Source organism: Anser cygnoides, chromosome 2 (assembly GCF_040182565.1).
Source record: "Anser cygnoides isolate HZ-2024a breed goose chromosome 2, Taihu_goose_T2T_genome, whole genome shotgun sequence".
NCBI lineage: Eukaryota > Metazoa > Chordata > Aves > Anseriformes > Anatidae > Anser > Anser cygnoides.
Genome location: NC_089874.1, coordinates 90090694 through 90109874, shown reverse-complemented (window position 1 = coordinate 90109874; position 19181 = coordinate 90090694). Strand labels below are relative to the sequence as shown.

General features: G+C 45.2%; 1 protein-coding gene across 7 annotated transcripts in view; it reads left to right on the top strand.

The window, feature by feature from the left end:
* The first annotated feature begins 405 nt into the window (after window positions 1-405).
* Window positions 406-19181, top strand: part of GRB10 (growth factor receptor bound protein 10) — a 151379-nt gene continuing 132603 nt past the window's right edge. For 3 of the 7 annotated variants that reach the window (XR_010829538.1, XM_066992592.1, XM_066992595.1), the window contains exons 1-2: window positions 446-584; window positions 704-813. The gene's annotated coding sequence lies outside the window, so the exon portion shown is untranslated. Of the gene's footprint in view, window positions 585-686; window positions 814-19181 lie in introns of those variants that run through there. The other 4 variants (XM_066992597.1, XM_066992593.1, XM_066992596.1 and 1 more) reach the window with 4 other exon arrangements.

Below are 19181 nucleotides of genomic sequence, written 5' to 3'. Positions count from 1 at the left end.
ATAGTTCGTAGGGGTAAAAAACCCGGAGCAGGGTGTGCAGGTGCGGTCCAAGGAAAAAAAAAAAAAAAACACGCACCAACCTCACCACCTGCAGACATCCCCGGGCACTTTATGGCTTCTTTTCCCTCAGGACCCCCCCCCTCCCCCCCCCCCCCCCAAAAAAAAAAACAACACGCGGCGGGACAACCTGCCGCCTCACTTCCCTCACAGGGCAGAGAGCCCCGATCCCCCCCACCCCGGGGTGCTGCAGCGGAGCCCTCCCGCTCCCACCCCTCCACCACCACCGGCCGCCCCCTTCCCGCACCGGGCCAGGGCCGGGGCCGGGGCCGGGGCTGCGGCTGCGTGCGGCGGGGCCGGGGGCGGGAGCGGGGCGGGGCCGGCCGGAGTCAGCTGGGCGCGGGGCGGGAGCGCGGCGGCGGCGGGGCGCCGTTAGCACCGGGAGCCGGCGGCAGGAGCAGCAGCAGCAGCAGCGGCGGCAGCAGGAGGAGCAGCAGCAGGAGCGGGCGGGCAGAAGTTTTCCCCGCAGGTCCCTCCCGCAGCCCGGGGCCGCCTTGCGGAGGCGCAGCCGTCCCCGTGCGCGCTGGGTGTGTTTTTAATTTTATATATATATACATATATATAAACATCTTAATTTTTTGTTGTTGTTGTTCCGAAATTTTTATTTTATCATTATTAGTTTTTTTTTTTTTTCTTTTTTTTGGAGGCGCCCGGCTCTGAGAGCTCGCCTTCCCACCCCCGCTCCCGACCCCTTTCCCTCCGCCCCGAAACTCGGCGGGGTCGCGGCGGGCGGGGTGCCGGCCGGCCGCGCTGCAGGTAAGGGGTCGGGGGGCGACGGGGGGCCGGGGGGGGGGGGGGGGGGGCCGGGAGGCGGCGCCGGCTCCTCGGTGGCGGAGGCCGGGGAAAGCAGCAGGAGGAGGAGGAGGAGGGGAGCAAACTTCCTTTTCCTGGGGCCGCCGAGCCCCGTGCCCGCGGGCAGCCCTCGGGGCCGGGCCGGGGGTGCCCGGCGGTGCCCGCGGCCCCTTGGCTCCTTCCCCTGCTGCCCCCCGGCGGGAGGTGGGCTGAGGACCTGCTCTGCCCCGCCGGCTGTTGGCCGTGCTGCTAAAAGTCGCTTCACCCCCTTCTCCGCTTCTCCTTCTCCTCCCCCTTCCCCTATTTTCCTTTTTTTTTTTTTTTTCTCCCCGGGGGAGGGATCCCCGCTGGGCACCCCGCAGAAGTGCCACCCCGGGGTGCTGCCACCTTCCTGCTCCCATGGTTTGCAAAGCCGTGGCGGCAGCTGGGAGCCCCGTGCCCTCGTCATCGGCTCCTTGCCTGCCCCCCGTGGGCTCCTTGGGAGTGCCGGGTGTCCCCCCGGCAGGGTTTGGGGTCGGGGGGGGGGTCCTCGCTTCCCCGTTTTGGGGCCAAAGCTTCACACTCACCGCTCTCCACTCGTGTGGCTGCGAGCCGGGACCCACGCCGGGGTATCTCCTCCGTAAGAACAGTTTGCAGTTAATTGCTTTGGCAGATGAACTCCTGCGAAATCCTCTTGCCCACTTCTGCTGCTTAGGTGCCCCCCCCCCCCCCCCCCCCTTATTTCCCCCCCCCCTGCTCTCCTTTGAAGCCTTGCATAGCTCTGTATTGCCAGCAGCATGGAAAGTGCTGATTCAGCAGCCTGGAGCCCCACTCCATCTGAAGTGGTGGTCTGCCGAAAATGTTCCTATTTGTCGAAACGGGAACATGTGTTGCTGGTATGTCAAAGCAGCATTGATTGGGTTTTCTAAAACAGACCTAAGAATGTGGTTTACTTTTCCCTTCGCAAAAGAAAGAGTGAATTTGGGATGGTGGTGGGGGGGGGGAACAACCCGCGCTTAAGTGGTGAGAGGTGGGTGTAAGGGATGTGGGTAGCTACCACGTTAAGATAGATTGTGTTGCTACATAAAGGTGCTGAGCAGTTACTCACCTTAACGAAGGCTTTGTAGGATGTATCGCAATGATGCCTTAACGCTTCAAGTCAATCTGTTCCTGCATCTAGAGGCTAGTTGTACTTAATGCACTAGAAAAGGTACGGAGAAGGGCAACAAGGCTAATCCTAGGATTAAAAGGAGTGAGTTATGAGGACAGGTTGAAAAAAAAAAAAAAAAGCATATGGAGGTTAGAAAACCTGCTTGGAAAAAGGAAATATGCTGGAAACTTTAAGTGACAGCTCTGGCTTTGCTTCGTGATGGTTCTGGGGCAGGGGAGGGGTGCCGGGGGTCAGCGGGATGCTTGGTGCAGGCAGCGCTCCTCTTTCTGGAGGGCTTACCTAACAGCAAAGCAGAAGAGGGAGGGCTCTTCAAGAGCTGTACTCCTCCGGCTATCTCTGTGCAGTCTTACGCTGGTATCAAGGCTGTTTGGGCTTGCTTTTGCCAGAACTCTTTCAAATTCTGCACGATGCAAACAATAAAGCCTGAAGAGCAATGTTTGGTAGCCTTATTCTAAGCAGTAATTGACAGAGCAGCAGACCCTGACGCTTGCCTCCGGTGATCATTTTACCATGTTATTCTCTGATTTATTTTCTTCACTTGGACTTTATTTGTTCTTAAAGTAGGTCTTGTTTGCCCTGGCTACATATTAAAGATCTTGTCATACTTCCATGGCTTTCCTTGGTTTTGTTAATCAAAATATCTCCTCCCTTACTGCTGTGAGAGTTGGCTTTCATCCTCAGATATGGCCACACCTGGATTTCAGTAGTGTATTTCTATAGATTTTTATTATGTAGTCCAAAAGTACTGCCTAAATGTGAAATGGATCTCTGCATTTCAGTTCTGCTTAAGACTATACCGTGTGCTCTGTGAATGAGAAAAAATGTTTGCAGCCCTCAATCTTGCAAGTACTTAAAAGACTCCAGCAAGAATTGTCACAAAGGTTTTTAGAAATCTCTGGTTGTGTTCTCAGCGTCTCGCTGGGTGTAAATGGGCTAAAAGTATCTGGATCTCTCTGGCAAAGGGATTCTTCCAACGCGGGGAGTTCCCAGCTGGCAGAGAAAAGGCATAGCTGGGTCATGTGCCATTTCTGCCAGCAGCAGAAGAGTATTGCACTGGGAATTTGTTTTCTGACAGTACCAAACTAGCAGATGTCCTTCTAGACTGCGAGGCACAGGCAGCTTTCCCCTGCGTGCTTAGCTGTGGCAGGGGGCTCCCGAGTAGTGTCACACCGGGTGGGACCGTGCTGTCACGCCTCTTCTCCCTTCTGTCATAGCCCCATCCACGTCGGGTGTAGAGGCTTACAGTGATATGCCAAACGAGGACAGATTTGTAGGCAGAACTCTTCCTTAGACCAGCTGAGCTCTCTTGCGGGAGGTGGGGTGTCGGGGGGGGGCTCGAGCCCATCTTTACAGGCGGGGTAGTGCTGGAAGCTTGGGGGGAGGTTTAGGGGTTGCCTTTGGATGACCAGTGGTATGCATTTTTAGGATGCACTGAAGTATTTGCTCAGGCACGAATTTCGGTGGCTACAGCAAGCGCTGTGGTGCAAAAAACTTGCCAGTTTCTACTTTGTATGCTGTCGAAGCCTGAGATTTGCTTGGGTTGGTTTCAAGCAAAAACTATTGGGAATGGCTTCTGGACCTGAATGGGCTGTGGCAGTCCTGCTGAGTTCCTGGGCCTTTTTATTCTAAACCTCTATGTGAACTTATTAGTGGGACAAGGGAAGTGCTTTTCTTCATTTTAAGCCCACATTTATGTGAACACTAGGACTAAGGAAGCCTACTTTTCTTTGGGTTTGTCTTATGATTCATTTCCTTTGTTGAATATGCTGTCAGCTCTGACTAAACCATTTTTGTCGGCAGCATTTATAAATTGGTGCAGACATTGGTGCAGATTCACAGTGCAGCATTCCTTGTGTGTATCCACCAAGCCCACTGCTTTCACAAACAGGGAAGGTAACTCCTGAGACCACTGCCTCTGTCAGGCTTGTGTGACATTTGCCAAATGGCTTGGTTACAGGGTGACTGCCTAAGTCTCCTTCAGTAGGAAAGCAGGCTATGAAGTAAGGATTGTTTTTCTTGGAACCTAGATCTGCTCCTGGACATGTCCAAAACATATTGGTTGCAACTCTTCGGCTAGGGAAATCTGGGAATGGAGATCCTTTTCTAAAAAGGTGAACCTCCGATATCTTCTTTATGAATCCTTTCATGAGCATTGAACTTTATTTATCCTTGTACTGCCTGCTGGTCAGGATAAGACTTCACCTAAACTTAGATGTGGCAAAGTAGTCTTGTTTCCCATCATTGTTCTCCCAAACCTGTGGTTGTTATGAAAAATAAATTACCAAGTATACAGATGTCGTATCCCTGCCTTTCTTTCCTTATACTTGTTGAGCTGTGTACTTCTGAACTCATCCTGTGCCAGGTCTTTCCTGTTCTGCAATCTGTTGAATTGGATGATCTTTTCTGACAACAGTTCTACTAGCTGAGTGTGACTCCTGTCTTGTGTTGTGGATGTGGGGAGAACTATCCAAGGAAGCCAGGATCCACTATGAGGACTGCATAAAAGAAAGTTGTTAATCAGGGTGATGCATCCTGTCTACGAGCAGACTGTTAATCTCTTCAATGATGGAAATAACCAAAATACCCTGACTTTGAGATCTGGTTGTATATACCATACAAACCCTTTCCTGGCGTGCTTTGTTCCCTTGGGCACTGTCTCCTTAGCAGATAGCTGATGTGAGAGACGGACAGGTGCTACATGTTTCATAGAAGTACATTCATTTGGAAGTGGTGGTGGTTGTGGTTTCTAGTAGCTTTTGGACTCAGGATGTACACAAGAGCACTGAAGCTTAAAGGATTCATGAAGTGAGATTTTACCACTGCCAAGTTATCTTGAAATTTTCCTTTTAAGAGAGCTTCACATTCACACTGATGTGCACCCATTGCTGGAAAACTCATTTCCCTCTTTGCTTTCCTAGGATGGATCAGCTCACGCAGCCCAAATGTATGCAGCTACCAGGATGGAAAACTGCAAATTCAAACCCTTATTTAGAGTAGTGCCCCTGTGAACTGTTCTGTCTTCCCTGATGTCTGTAGCAGGGAAGGACAGCAACTTCCATGTGAAGCTCATGAAATTCAACATGGCCAAGTGCAAGGTGCTGCAGCTGGGTCAGGGCAATCCCTGTTATCTGTACAGGTTTGGGGTTGAAAGGGTGGAGAGCAGCCAAGTAGAGAAGGACTTGGGGATATTGGTGAAAAATAATAAATGTGAGCTGGCAGTGTGTGCTTGCTGCCCAGAAAGCCAATTGTATCCTGGGCTGCATATAATGAAGTGTGGCCAGCAGGTACATTTTTTTCCACCCACCTCTACTCCACTCTTGTGGGACCCCACCTGGAGTACTGCGTTCAACTCTAGTGCCCCAGCACAAGAAAGACGTGGACCTGTTAGACTGGGTCTAGAGGAGTGCTACAAAAATGATCAGAGGGCTGAAGCACCTCTCCTGTGAGGAATAGCTGAGGGAGCTGGGATTGTTTAGCCTGGAGAAGAGAAGTATTTTTGAATATCCTGAATTGGAATGGAACCACGAGGATCATAGAATCATAGAGTGACAGAATGGTTTGGATTGGAAGAGACCTTAAAGATCACCAAATTCCAACCCCCTGCCATGACCAGGGACACCTTCCACTACACCATGTTGCTCAAAGCCCCATCCAGCCTGGCCTTGAACATTTCCAGGGATGGAGCATCTACAACTTCTATGAGCAACCTGTTTCAATGCTTCACCAACCTCATGAAGAATTTTTTCCCTATATGTAATCTAAATCTTTTTAAGTTTAGAGTCAATAGTCCTTTAAACTAAAAAAGGATAATTGAGTACAACTGGCTCCACACAGCAATACCCAAAAATCAAACCATATGTATAAGAGTGTTGTCCAACTGCTTCTTGAACTCCATCAGGCTTGGTGCATCCCTGTGGAGCCCGTCCCAGTGCCCGACCACCCTCTGGGTGCAGAACCTTTCCCTAACCCCCACCCTGACCCTCCCCTGTGTCCCAGCTCCATGCCGTTCCCTCGGGTCCTGTCGCTGTCCCCAGAGAGCAGAGCTCAGCGCCTGCCCCTCCGCTCCCCTCGTGAGGGAGCTGCAGGCCGCCATGAGGCCTCCCCTCGGCCTGCTCTGCTCGGGGCTGAACAAACCAAGGCACCTCAGCTGCTCCTCAAACATCTTGCCCTCTACAGCCTTCACCATTTTTGTAGCCCTTCTTTGGATATTCTCAAATAGTGTTATGTCCTTCTCATACTGTGGTGCCCAGAACTGCACACAGTACTCAAGGTGAGGCTGCAGCAGCACAGAGCAGAGCAGGACAATCCCTTCCTTCAACCAACTAGCCATGCTTTGTCTGATGCACCGCAGGGTATGGTTGGCCCTCCTGGCTGCCAGGGCACACTGTTGACTCATATTCAAGTTGCTGTCAAGGCTCCCAGAAGACCTTCAATACTTAAAGGGAGCTTATAAGAAAGATGAGGAGGGACTGTGAGGGTGGTGAGGCACTGGAACAGGTTGTTCAGGTTGTGGATGCCCCTTCCCTGTTAGTGCTTGAGGTCAGGTTGGATGTGGCTTTGAGCAATGTGATCTAGTGGAAGGTGTCCCTGCCCATGGCAAGGGACTTGGACTAGATGATCTTTAAAGATCTCCTCCAACCCAAACCATTCTACAATTTTGTGATTTCTGTTTAATGGTGAAGAGCCAGTGAACTTGAAAACTTGTTGGAAGATGCTCTTACTACAGCATGAGGTGTAGAGCACTGGGTGAGTCATTCCTTGTTAGGAGAAAGCAGGTTGAGTGTGTTCTTGAGGTTTTTACAAGTAAACAACTCATACTGGAAAGGCCCAGAGACTTATGTGTGAATTGAAGAAAAGTGTAGGTAGGATGAATCACATGAGTTCTTCAAAACAGTATTAATGTTCCGTTATAAGCCAAGAGAACTTCTAATAAAACTTACTGATTGCATCCCAGTTAGCTATCCGTGGTGAGATGCATATTGCCATTCCTGAATGGCTAAATCGAAACCTGACCATCATAAAGACTGGTTGTTCTAAATGAGTGGTCTTTGTAGCAGAGCAGGAGACCTTATCCAGTAGCATGGATTTGCACTGTGGATGCCTAATGATATGAGTTTCTACAGGAAGCTATGAACACAACTCCACGGCTTAGGAGTCCAAGCCAATATGCCTCACACCTTGAGAGAAATCTTATTTATTCTATCTGGAAAAAAAAAAGTGTGAAGCAGGGAAGGACAAAGTGGGAAAAGACATGGTCTCAAACTGAACTGGAAAAAATGCTCATATATTTTTTTTTTCCTCCATCTGATTTCCCAGAATCGTTGAGGTTAAAAAGGACCTCTTGAGATCATCTAGTCCAACCCTCCTGCTCAAGCAGGGTCAGGTAGAGTAGGACTATGAACAGTTGTGTTTTTAGTAGCTCCACAGATGGAGACTCCACGTCTTCTCTGGACAACCTCTTCCAGTGTTTGATTACCCTCACTGTAGAAAAATGTTTTCTCGTGTTGAGGTAGAATTTCATGTAAGTTAACTTGTTCCCATTGCCTCTTGTCCTGTCAGTGGTCACTGCTGAGAAGAGTGACTCTTCTTCATTCCTTGAAGAGTCTGCCTCCTCTTCTTTGTTTTGACAGGTGTTCATACACATTGGTAAGATCTGCCTTGAGCCTTCTCTTCTCCAGGTTGAACAGCCCCAGGTCTCTCAGCCTTTTCTCATATCAAAGGTGCTCCAGTATGTCCTTTGTCTCTCTTGTACTGGGGAAACCAGACCTGTACCCAGCACTCTAGATGTGGCCTTAGAGCTGAGTAGAGAAGGATCACCTCCCTCAACCTTCTAGCAACACATTTGAAAGCAGCAAGTCAAATAATAAAAACTGAACTGCAAGTAATACAGTAAATTAACGTGAGGGACTTCTTCCTTCCCCAAGCCTTTCAGAAACCTTTAAGTCATTTCTGGCAAGTGATTACATCCTTGATGCTTTGGGACTATGCTGATAGTTGTGGTCCGTGTATGCAGAGGTGATGAGTGCCTTAGACAAGTTTACGGGGAACACTGTGACTGTCTGTGTTCTGTTTTTGTGGGCTGATATTATAGAGTATCTGAGAAAGAAATGCAGTGTCCTATTTCTGCTATATTCTTGTGCTGGACTCCAGGGGAAGACTGCAAATGGTTTTCCCATTATCTAACCCTCCTGCTGCTAAGCTGTTGCCTGTAGGCCAACAGCAACAAGTATAGCTGATACATTGATCTTAATGCCCAACAGTTGTGCTAATGATTAGAATATTAACTATTGGACGGTCTTGGTGGTCAATTTAAGAGTGTATTTCTTAGTGAGTCTGTTTCAGCTTTTTTCAGAGGCCAAAGCCAATGAACATGGGCAAATTCCAAAAAGGCAGTTTTACACAGGCAGGTCATGATGAATGGAGTAATTGTAAACATATGTTTGGTTAAACCACTAGCAAATCGGCATCTGATTCTTCCCAGACTTGACCAATGCCAGCTTCTTCTGGTTCTCAACAGGACAAAAATAGGAAATGACTTTCCTCTCAGGCGAACCCTAGAGGAAATGCCATGCCATCCAGTTTGAGTAAACCTATAGCAGAGTGGGAAGGAGCTCTTCTCCTGAGGGGTAGTAGGGATTTCTACGTTTGTTCATAAAGTAAATTCAGAGCGCAGTTCCTATGCTTCCTGCATGCTTACTGCTGCAGAGTTTGTGTTAGTAGCTAGATTGGAGAAAATGAATGGTTGCTGTGAAGCCTGAGCCTGTGGATGCTGAAGGCTGCAGATAAGTAAGGGTGGATAATACTCCATGACACCACTATCATTCTTCTATTATGTATCCCTGATGAGAAAATCAATAAGCAGGGAGAATCTGAAAGTCCATAGAGACTTCATGGTGGAGGTTAGCACTTGATGACCACTTGGAGACTCCTTTCAATGCCTGGGATCTAAATTCTGTGTTTCTGATGACTTGATCAAGTGGCTGCAGCTTTATCACAACTCATTTTGTTGGTTCGTAGCACAGAGTAAGCTTTCAAAGCTCTTTTTTTTTTTTCTAGGTCATCTTCAAGTGCTAGTGTCCGTTTTGAAACAACGGGGAACAGAATTCTTGCAATGTTACCTGAATTTGCTTCACTGTGGATGGTTCTGTTACAGAACAGATGGACCCTTAAACATATTCCTGATCAGGGAGTTGCAACTGGGCTATATATCTATGTGCATCATGTGTTTGTAGAGTGCTTCAGATTTCAGAACTAACTGGCAGCAGGGATTTGGATCCTTTTCTAGAGGAAAAACTGTTAGAAAACTTTCCCAGATCTCAACTTTAATAGAAGACAGTAGGACAATATAGTTACATGTTAAAAGGGACTGCACTAGAAGTTTTCAAGAGTCAAAATAAACGTGGGGGAGTAAATGGAGTGGGGCACGACCTTTCTTGTTTCCTTTTACCCCATGACGTTTGTTCATCTATGCCAAACTACAAGGCAGAGATTTAGATAGGAGAAGGTTCCCCTTAAATGGGAATTTGGGAAGGGGGAAGAGAGAAGGACTGGGGGAAGTATTAAGTCTACAGGTTGGTCTTGCTTAGTGTATTGCTAAAAGCTCTGAACATCCTTGAAAAGGAATAAGTAGCTTTTATTCTATCAAAGCACAAGCTTCAGGGAGCCTGAGAAGCTAAAAATTCAGAAGCTTGTGGTATTTTATGTTTGTGCCAAAGGCTTTCTTAAAAGGCCTGCTTTCCCTTCTGGCTCAAATGTATTTAAGTCCATTTAGGAGAATGTTAAGGGAGGAATATGTATTACAAGGCCATTGATTATTCCCGAATTAATGTCTTGTGGGTGATCATTCTTCATTCTAATAGCTGCTTGTGCTGACATCATCCAAGATGTCAGGGGATTATGTCAGAATTCAAGCCTTGATATTTTACAGAACAAAGGCTCAAGTGCCAGCAAACACTTTTGCAGTGGGTCAGGTTGCTTTATTTTTCTTGTCTTACTTTAACTGTGATGTTCCAGTTACTGTACTTGGTCACAGTGAGGAGTGTAGTAAACAGTTTCCCAGAGGAAAGCATCTGTGCAGGATAATTGTAAGAATAGAATACTACTTGCCACTAAATTTTACGCTGGAGGCAGATTCAATGTCAAGATCCATACTCTAGACACACAACGTGTGTGTTTTTAACAATTTATGAAAAAGCTCATCAGCTTTAAGTCTTGGCTTTGTTTTCTTTTGTGATGAAGTGTATCATCCTTGAATCCTGAACTCCAAAAAGTTTAGGCTGAAAGTGTGTGTGTGTGTGTTTTCTGTTTGTTTGTTTTGTCCTGGCTGCTAGATACCTAGCTTCAGTTTTTAAGCGATGGTTCTTAGTGAAGGCTCTATAAGGGGTAAGCGATCAAAATAGCGTATTATTCTCTATGACTGATCAAAATAGAATCACAGATTATATGTGACTTTCATAAACTGATAGCTTTTGATATTATTAATTGGTAGGATATTATAGCATTATCCATAGTCATGACGCTCTTCAGAGGGAGACATTGGTTTTCTTTTTGAAAAGACTTAATGGGAGTGGAACAAGGAGGCTATGAGGTGAACTGCAAGGAGTGCAAATGCTCTTTGGGTTGCTAGCATCTCCAGTGTGTGCTGAGGCTTGTTTTGTATTTAATGTGCGTTTTTTTGTTCTAGAGATGACATTAAAAAGGTCAGGAAAAAATCTCGGTGGAGTTCCTTGCTAGCGAAGGTGGATGACATTTTTAACAATTGGAAAAATTGGAAAGTCAGAGGAGTGTTGCAAAGGATGTTTCAGCTGATGCTGTGCGTGACAGGCTGAGTTCAGGTGTGTGATAGCACTTTCAGTTATCATCAGGTAACCTTTTTTTAAAAAAAAAAAAAAGTCCTGCTGATACTGTCATGGTTAGAGAATGCCATTGCAAGATGCTTTGCTAGTCTTAGCCTCTTAACCTTAGCTAATTGTAGTAAACATATGAGTTATCCTGTTTTACTTGCAAGTGGTTCAACTCTGGTTCCCAGCAGTTGGGGAAGTTCTCATGGGTGTTTGCAAAATGGGTGATGTTGAAAAGCAAAGCAAAGGAAGGAGTTTGGTGCTCTGACAAACTGACTTTCAGATTTGCTTGTGTTCTTCTCTGAGAACTTCTTGACCTCTGAATGTCCAGCAGTTCAGCTCTTACAAGGTTTGCTCCCCAGGTCTATCTCATTTAAAATAAGATGAGCTAAGATGACATTCTTTAGATAACGTGAAGTAACCTATCAGGTCAATTTGGCAGCTCTCAGCACAGCTTCATGGAGCTAGTGCGCAGCCAGAAGTGATCCAAGTCATTTTTATCCTTTTTTAGAGCGCTGAAATGCAAATTTCTGTTGTGAAAAATCTGCAGATGTGAAAAGGTTGAAGAAGCTTTTCCCCTGGAAAAGAGGCAAAAGGTGTGAGGAATGCGAAGAGCTCACTGAAAGATGATGTCGCTTTTGCCAGAACACATCTCTTATCTTGTGCCATCTTGCTCATTCGCTATGCGCTCTCATGGCTGACTCCCAAACCAGGTAGAGAGCTGCTCTGCATGCTTGTTTTTTTCGTGAATTGGTTTTCTTCTGCATTAGAGAATGGGATCAGCTTTTGGAATTATGCAGTGGGGCAGCCAAAGAGATGTCCTTCCAAGAAAAGGAAGGGAAGAAATGGGAAATATAAAATAGAAGAATGGGTCTCCTTTTCTTTTGGTATTCAGAATTTGACTTGCTGCTGAGCCAGCTCAGCCAGGGAAGCCTTCTGATTTTTTTTTTTGAAGGCCCAATATAGGTTTGTGTTTTTTTTCTACCCCCTGTGAATCTCAACAAATGTTACAGAGCTATGCAAGCAAACAAACTGCTGACTAGATCTGGCTTTCTGCAGCATCTCCAGAGGCTGGCTGAATTTGCAAGGGGTACCTATGGAAGGGAGTCTTTTTTTTATTTATTTTCAGTGTGTGTGGGTTTAGAGAAAAGAACTTGAGTTAACCTTATGTGTCTGATCTGCATACAGCCCTGAAATGTGGATCTGAGTGACAGTGTCTTAATTTCGGTCTTTTTTAGAAAACTGACATGCATTTTGCTTTCTTAAAATGAACGTGAAATGTGTCAGTGCTAGGTGGGGATTTTTGGTTGAGCAACTCAGCCATAATACAAATGTTACTATTGCTTTGTACGTTTGAAAAAGAAAAATAGCACATCCGCAGTTTCGGAAGATTATGCAAGTAATGTGTGGCTGTATCTTATTATATGATCATCATAAATCAGAAACACTGAGGAAGTAACTGGTAATAAATCCATCATCATTCATATTATGAGAAATACTGAGCGTAATAGCTGTTCATACTTACCTCAATGCTATGAGGAACGTTGCAGATTGGATTGAATTGCCCATTGTGGTAAAACGTGCTTGTTTCAGGGTCACTGGCCAAAATGTTTTTTTTCCTGTAACATCTTCACTGTTCTGGAGTTTCACAGTCCCAGGGTTGCCTGCGAGCTGGTTCAGCCACTCAGCTCCTATGGAAAGGGGTCTCTACAGCAAAAGTCAGATAAAGGTATTAGAGATGACCGCTTTTGTCTACTAGGAAATGGTTTTGGTTGTTGAGCAGATCTTGCTCATAAACTCCTGCAACTCTTGAGGAGATGCCTTTGATAGGCTGCAAGTTTCTCAGCCTTGCTAAAGCTAATATGTTTTAGCATGAAAAAGAAAACCCACAAAGGAACAGCAAAATAAGATGCTTCTTTAGTAATTTCAGTTACTATTCTTGCCTGTGGTAAAAGTGAAGAATCATCTTTGGTTACTTTGTAAATATGGGATCATTTTTGGTGGAGGGTGACAGATCATGGCTTTGTTTTGTTTTGCTGAGCAGAATTTGTGAAGAGCAGGAATTTGGGTTCTTAGCTTCTTGATTGCACAGTGGTAAATGTTGTTTCTCTTCAGAAACGTATCTGGCATTTGCTATAAGTTTAACCCCGAAAATGTTGAGCTACTTGACTGGCTCAGTCTTTCAGGCTAGGTACCTATGCTGTTGAATGAAAACTCCTGGATGCTCTGAGGAGGAAATCTGATTTGAGCCTTCATCACAAGGGTCTGCGTCAGTCTAAGATCATGTTTTGTCTTTTTGCAAAGTCATTTGGAGAGTGAAAAATGCATATTCAATGTTTTTGCCACCCCTTGTATCCTGAATGCTCTATACTAGCTTACCAGCTACTGAGTGAAGGTCAGGTTTTATAACAAATGCTGCTCATAATGCTTCAATCCCTTCGTATCGCTGTATTCGGATTTTGGGCTATGGAGATGAAGGAAGTCACGAATGACAGAAGTAGTCTTATGGGCACACTGACATGGCTGCATACAAACGCCAGGTTCCTTCCTCTTCTCAACGGAGATGTAGCCAACTTGTCTGCTTGACTTCAGCAGTGTCATTTCTATAATGACTTTGGCAGTGATTCAGCGGGAGGACTTACCCAGCCAGAGAGAAGCATCCATGGGACTTTCCTCTATTTTTTTTTTACTGTGGCTTGTCTAAAGTCAATGTTTGAGTACAGATCTGTGTTCAAGCGGTGTGGTCAGAGTGAATTTTTACCTAAACCTATGGTTGAGCCATAAATCATTGCTCTGTGTGGGCAGCGATGCTTTCATCCAGTAGCTGCGCTTACTTCACCTCTTCGTGTGAGTATCCTCTGAGTCTGCAGCCCTAATTGTCTGAGGCCAGACAAAGAATGTGTGCTTTGTGTAAGGAGCTTGCAAACTCTTTGAAATCCTGGCTTGCCGTGTGGAAAGAGGGGAGGTTCTCAAAGCAGCTTTCTCTGTTCCCCCTCCCGTCCTTCAGCCAGGGCTGCCTCCAAGCAGTTCTTCAGCAATGTCCCTGTCATGCTCTCGGCAGCCCTGTGGCCATGCTGTCCCCCCTCCCTGCTACCCAAACACCCCATTTCTCTCTGGAGGTCCAGGGCTGGGTGGGGTATGCGCATCTCTGCCTTGGGAGAGCTGCCAGAAGTCCCCAGTGGTGACTAACTGCAGTGAGCTGGAGTTGGTGGTAAGCAGCGATGTTGTGAAGTAGAAGAGGAAATGTCTGAAAGATTAATAATCTCTTCCCGCATCAGTCCCTCTTGAAGGCAAAACAGAGCTCATCTCCAGTAGTTCTCACTGAATCCAGGCAAGTTTATGCTGTCTTGAAAAGGCAATAGGTGTGCTAAAAAAAGAAAGGATCTTGCAGTAAGAGCAGTTTTCCACTTGTGTTTTGCACTATGTTAGTGTGCTGTGCTGACACTAAGTCAAAAAGTCAAAGCAAGTTTTTATGGTAGAGAATATAGATTCTCTGTACAGAAAGTACAGAGCTTCTGGGATATTTTATGGATATCGGAGACTTGTTCATGGAGGAGCAATGCTCTTTAATGAACATTGAAGTAGCTCAGTGGTGCACTGGAGTTTGGTGAAGGCTTTAGAACTAATCTGTAGATAGAGCCCACGATTGATGTAGTGTTGAAGGTGGGAACACAAGGGAAAAGGATAAAGGAAGAATGCATTGCTTCTCCTAGCGTCATAAACATCCATCTGTGCAAGTCAGGTTTAGTGCATCATCAGCATGGTTTCAATTGAAGTTTACTGGATTAGGAAGTGGAGTAGTACTCCGACTGTATTTTATTATGCGGCCGCTTCATGGAGCATATCTCCTGCGGTTCCTTAAGACTAAAACTGTCCACATCCCACACTCATTGGACGCTTTGTTGGCACTGCTGGGACCTTATGTGGAAGCCTTTCAGTAGCGCTGTTTGCACAGAACTCGTCTGTGTCCGACTATGAATCCGAGATGGTTTTTAAGCAAGGCTTTGGGGTCCGTCAGGCTCTGTGATACCTTGGGAGCCTTACAGTGCTGCAACCATGTGTGGCGTCCGGGGGTTTGGAGGAGAGAACTTCAGTTTCTTTCTTTCCAGTCTTCTGGTGTCCTTTTTAAAAACTGCTGGTGTGACTAGGTAACTTATGCTACCTGGTACCATTACAACACAGAATGAAGTTCCTAGAAATACAATGGACTTCAGGACTTGCACCTGAGGTGCTGCCTCTGAAATCCACTAGTTTAAAATTAACCAAATACCCTAGCTAGCTTAAATGAATCTTAATGACTTTCTGCCACTTTAATTAGAAGAGTCTATAGCTGCCTTTGTGCAGCATAGATTGCAAGTGTTTTTTGTCATGAGGATGATTTTGTAGCATGGCAGTAAAAAGCTAAAGCCTTGTCTGGACAACGAAGAAATAACCAGATTTGTATAAGCCAAAGCAGCTATCTCCTAAAACTGACCTAACCAAGAAAGCTTTGAACTGCAATGCCATCTTCCAGCAGAAAGCGCTGCAAAGTATCCTTGCCCCCACCAAGGAATCTAATAAGAAAGGATTGAGCCATCTTGTTGTTAGGGAGGAAAAACTGAATAGAGGCTAAAGATGTGAAATATAATTAAGGATATAAATTCACTGTGTTTTTTTGGATGTAAATGAACATCAACTAGAAATGTTTCCTGGCATTTTACTGTCATTCTTACTGCAAAAGAAGAAATAGATACAATGCTAGCTTGCAGCAGCAGACAGGGAGAGGAGGAGAGAAAGCTACTCTAATGGAGAGTGTTTGGGAGACATGTTGAGAGCCTAGGAAAGAAGGCATGAAGGCAATATTGACACAGCTTCAAGCTTGTTAATTGACTTGACTTTTCCAGTGCACCCATTTCTCAGCAATGTGAGAGGAGAAGGAATCAGACTGATACCCATGGTTATGTAGGTAGTTCCAGTGTGACGGAGGGACAGAGAGAGGGTAAAGCAGGCTTCTCCCCCCAGCCCTCGGGTAAAGATGATGTGGTGTATGGGAGCTGGGATGGGGGAGAGTCTTAGCTCACGGGGTGGCTAGACCATGGCTGTGACAATGCCAAGAACTGATCATCTCTTCAGAGTAAAGCTGCCCTCTTTCTTGGAGCCCTTGCTGGGGTTCTGTGTTTCAGGGAGCAGTGCTTTACCAGTGTGATCACTGCATTGCTCTGCACTTTCTTCTACATCCCAGCTTGTGGAAATTAAATTCTCTGAGATGATGATTGCCTTTTCAAATGTGGAGGAAGTGTTAGGAAGAAGAAAAAAAGCAGCAGAGATCTGAGTATTTATACCACAATGTGTGGTAAACATCCCACTTGCGATACAGGTAGCTAATTCACATCTAAAATTTGGCCTGACTTCAGTCCTGCTCTAAACCACAAGTGTCACTTTTGAGTAGATGTTTATTTGCCATGTCCTGTGGTCTGGTGGCAATTCGGACAGCCAAGAATCTCAGGGTTTACCACACAGTGAGGTGGCTAAGGAAAAATGCTTCTGGTCTGAATGCAAGCGATGGCACCTATAAACTCTATGAAATGGCAATGGCTGCTCAGCTATCTTGACTTAAAATGTCTACACCTATTGATGACTTTTTTATTTTCTTTTCCCCCAGCCCTGTCCGTCTTTAGGAAGGACTGATAATTTGGCTTTGCAGACTGTCAACCTAGGACTCCAAGATCCTGGTATCGGCAGTCGTGAAGATGCAAAGCAGGGAGTGGGGAGTCGTTCCTGATAGTGAGGGTTAGCACTGGTGCTAATCTGGTAAATCCACAGCGGGCCCCTCCTGTGCATAGAAACCTGATCTCAACTTGCAGATCCTCCTTGCTGTTGCTGTGATATTTACATAAATCCCTATTTCTTAAAACAAGAAGCGGTTAGATCAGGTTGGTGGATCTAAGAAAAACTGCATTAAACAGCCTTAACTTTTTTTCCCTGAATCAGCATCTTTCTCTGCTGTACTCAAGAAAGAATGGCAAATAACTTTATTTTTGACGCTGTATGATATAAAGCAAATGCAATTCCAAAGCCACCCTTAAGCCTCTGTGGCTTCCTTAAATATCTTCCAGTTGCATGGTTAAAGTCTAAGCAGAGTCTTGTACCCAGGAGTAGCGGATTTGGGAGATTTGTAAAATGCACGTCCCAGGCTACTTCCATTGCTGTAAATGGTGGAAGGCAAGCTGTGGTGTATGTGGGGGGAGCTGGGGAGAGAAAATTGGCTGGGTAAGATGATAGTGCTTGCAGCTATGTCTAATCAGAGTTTGTTTTCCCTAAATATTCCCCAGGGATTTACATAGAACAAATATAAATGTGGTTTGGTATATGCTGATGGGTACAGCTCAGTGCTCACGATTCATGAGCAAAAAACACTGAAAAGACCGAGGTGTGGGTTTTTCTTCTTTTCCTAACCTTCAGACCCGCTTGCTAAGTGTTAATGCCAAGCTGCAGAGTGGTAGGGTTGCATCTTGCAGTGCTAACTTCAGTTAATTGTGCTGTAGTAGCCATATATAGATAATCTTTTTCCACACTCCTCTGGAAGAAGAAATTTCACCACTCTTTGTACCCGTCAAAAACCTGACAGCCAGTGAAACCTCATGATTTTGATCTGCAGCTCATAGATTGTGGCTAAGCTTATAAAAAACGTTCAGGGCAGTGGAGGCAAAGTGGTGTTTCTACTCTGGAGGACACAGAACAGAGACTCAAGAGTAAAATTCCCGATGCTGTTCTCTCTGGGGGGCTGTTGGCCGCACGCCTCTTTGTTGTCAGCTTCTGGTTTGTTTGTAGTGTTGGGACATAGCTGGGTCCTTGTGTCAAGAGGCAAGTACATCGGTTAGACTTCTAGAAAAGATATTTTAACACACGCAGTTTGCAGTGGATTGGCTTTCTTTGAAGGTATTTCAGTTTGGAAAGTTGCAGCTGGCATGCACCTTGTTGGCATTCTCATTTTTGGATAATGTCCTTATAAGAAAGAGATGCAACATATTGGTTTTAAGCTTATTTCTTGCACAGCACAGTCCTAGATCTGGAGAGGAGATTTTAGAGAGGTCAACTAGTCAATGAAAAGCTGAAGTATAGCTGTGGTGGGTTTTTTTGGTTTTTTTTTTTTTTTTTTTGGACAGTTTGGTGACAGTGATAGGGAAACTCCACATACTCTCCAGACAGTCTGTCTGTTGACTCATTGGTTTTTTCCTTTTAGCAATTTTGATTTGGTGTTTTTCTTTCCTCTTTCCTCAATACCCTCACACCACACCCTCACTGCCACTCCACCCAGTGATGTTTCCCTAAATCTTCTTTGTTGCTTTTTCTGTTTTCTGTTTCTTGTTCTGAAAGCTGTGGACATAGAGAACTCTTTCCTATTTCTTTGCAGCAGGCGTTTATATGTTTGAAGGATATCATCTTGACCCTTACTTTCTCTTTGGCTAAACTCCAGAACTCTGGTTCATTCTTCTTTTTTTTTTTTTTTTTTCTCCCAGATGTCATGTTTTTCTAATTCTGTGATGTTCCTATTGCTTTTGCTTGGAGTCTTTCCAGTTGATCTTTTTTTGAAATTTGCTGAAAACTGGATACAGCATCATGCTGGAAGCTTTATCGGCTATGAGTAGAACAGAACTGTTACTTCATGCCTCTCACATATGTTCCTCTATACATTCCGGTATGGTATTTGCCTTTTTCTCAACAGAGAATTTTCCAGTTTGTAAAACTTACTTTGAATTCAGTCTTCCAGCAAGCTGGCAGTTTCTTCTAAATTAGCAGCTTCCCTGAGTTTAATGAGTGTCATTTTCTTCGTTATCTACAGTGTTAGTATTAGAGTAGTGTGGGAGCAGGGCAGGTCTCTGCAGAGGTTATTCGGCATGTCAAGACTATTTTGTGAGTCTTTCCATTGAGCGAGTAAGTACATACAGTTACCAGTCCCTTTCCAATCTACCATAAGATGGTCATTTTCATTGTTTACTATATGGCAAAGTTTTTCTGACTTTTCATAAAGATGTGGATTGCATCTTTTGACGTGTTTTTGCGAATTTCAAGTTTCTTTGTCTCTGTTTTCTGTCTTCCTGAAATACTGTTCTGCCATAGTTGGAAGTTGAGTTGGTTTGACCTGGCTTACCCATTAACAATCAGTTTTTGTTGATTCTGATCTCTTATTTTCTTCTTAGTGCTAACAGTTGGGTTTAACAGCAATCCTAGTGCAAATAAGCAACAATTATCATTCTTTAGGTTCTTCTTTCCACTCCTTTCAGCTCCCACTTCTTCAAGATATCATAGTTTGTCCTTCTCCAGCCTCTGTTACCTCATCAATCCTCTATGGACTCTGAAAA